The following is a 2,417-nucleotide window of genomic DNA, read 5'->3' on the forward strand; positions in this document are numbered from 1 at the left end:
ATTATATAAAAAATAAAAACTTTTAACATAAATTTAAAGTTACTTTAATTTTGTAATTATAATAAAAGAAAAAATGATATCTAGACTTTAAAAAATGCTGTTTATACTTTGTAGTATTTATAAATGGGAAAATCTAAGGACCAGTACTTTTATTAAAATTTGGTCAACACTTAATCAGTAAAAAAAAAAAAGCAGTTTCACACTATTAAATGTAATCTCACATCATTAAAAATATCAATGATGACTAATTAATAGCTATAAATCACAAAATTTGTTGGCTTCTTAGCATTTCTCTAAAATAGGCTTCCATTATTTTATTCACTTCTTAATAATTAAGAAGAAAAACTGTGTCCCTCAAAATTATTTTAGGACTAACTGTTTAATTAAAACAAGTGAATATAATGAGAAATAAATGGTCGAGTTAACTAGTATCAAAGAGATTAACAAATTGCAGTAACTTAAAGCCTCTCTGCTTAAGGATAATTACATGCATACCTAGCATGATTTCGTTTCTAGTTACTGGCTTCACAAGAGTTCATCATGAACCATCATTGTTTACGTAGGCGTACGCTGAAATTCTTGTTATTGATTGCAATGAAACTTCAAATGAAAAGCTTTCTTATGTGCAAGAATTTCGCTTGAGAATATATAGCAAATATTCCAATGTTATTTGTGAGAGACTAATTATAACCCTATAACTAACTCTTTAAAGCAGGGCAAACAAATAAGGCAGAATTATAATAATTGTGGGAGAATACTCGAAAGAGATTAACGTCAAGTTAGACGAAAATTTTCAAAATTTCCAATAAAATTGTAGATGCGAAATTATTAGTAAGGGTCAGTCTTTGTTCTTTTGATTTGATAAAATTAACGATGAATTATTAGTCCTTTGGAGGCATAAGTATTTTATAGCAATGTGTTTTTTTTAATAAAATAACAAATAAATTTTCGAAAATTTAAGTAAATTTTGGAAAAATTAATACTTAAAAAAAATATTAATAAAATTTGTTAGGATGACATATGTAAGATGTAGACATATTATTTTTAAATTAGTCCTTTATAATTAAGATAAAAAGTTTTAATTTAAATTAATTTATTTATATTTGTATTGTAGAGAATTTTATTTAAAATAAAATTAAAATATTTAACAAGAAGCTAAGATGTGTTTGTCTTTGTCCTTCACTTTGCAGTCGAATTTCCAAGTTGTGGCGGTTTAGACGAAGTCTTAGTATGCCGTGGGGTTTTCTAAGTAGTAGAAATTCAGGTGCAGTTGACTTCACGTGAAGTTGATACCTGAGAGCCGTAAAATGATTTGACTTATTTGACTAATTTTTTATCTAACGGTTCTCAGATATCAATTTCACGTGAAGTCGACTTCACTTCCTAAGTACTCTACAAGGAACAAGCTTTGTCATGCGTTGATATTTTCTCCATTATATGAGTTCTATCTACATTTAAATACCATTTGATCATAAACTTTGTTAATTGCAAAAACATACTACCATGCACAATGCATTATTTGGTAACCCAATCTCGTTATATACTTGAAGGATAAATTACTAATTGATTATATCTTTACATTAGCACTATTAAAATGGTGAGGGCTTATATTCACAGGGCTATTTATTTAATTTTGGTTAACTAAGATATGAGTTTAATTAGGAAATTAATTTTTTTAATATCAATTAATTTTTTATAATTATTTTAGTATTTTAAATTTTAAATTCTAAATTTTACACCTAAATTTTAATTCTAAATATTAAACCCTTCAAAAAATTAAGAATCTAATATATATAACATCTATAATTACACACTTATTATATTTATATATAATATTACTCAATTGTTCTGAAAGTAATTAGAATACAAAATAAAATAAGTGATAATTAAAGAATGCAAAATAATATATCGTTGAATATTTTTTTAAACAAAAGAATTCAACGCACTAAAATAAAACAAGAAAAAAAAAACAATAAAAAAGGCATAAAAATGATAAAATTAAGGATTTAGTTAATATGTGTCTTTATGACATAAAATTATTACTAGTAAAAAATTTTAAATTTTTTTATTTAATGAATACAAAATAAATATATTAAAAATTTAAATTTATTATATTTTCAAAGAAAAATTTCTCTTAAAGCACATGATAGATAAATCTTAAAACTAAAAATGTAAAATACATTGCTCACTCTTGCATTATTTCTGCCATTATCATCATTAATAATTGCTCATTCTACATTATCTCTGCCATTATCATCAACAAATATTATATTAGAATTGATAATACTTCACTGGTAATTTTTAATCGATGTAACAATGACTTTCGCAATACCTGAATAATTGTTTTGAAAGATCATTTGATTTCTTTCTAATCAAACACTTAAGATGACAGAAAAGAAGCTATTAACCATTTTTTG

The sequence above is a fragment of the Arachis ipaensis genome, chromosome B06 (assembly GCF_000816755.2).
Source record: "Arachis ipaensis cultivar K30076 chromosome B06, Araip1.1, whole genome shotgun sequence".
Taxonomy (NCBI): Eukaryota; Viridiplantae; Streptophyta; class Magnoliopsida; order Fabales; family Fabaceae; genus Arachis; species Arachis ipaensis.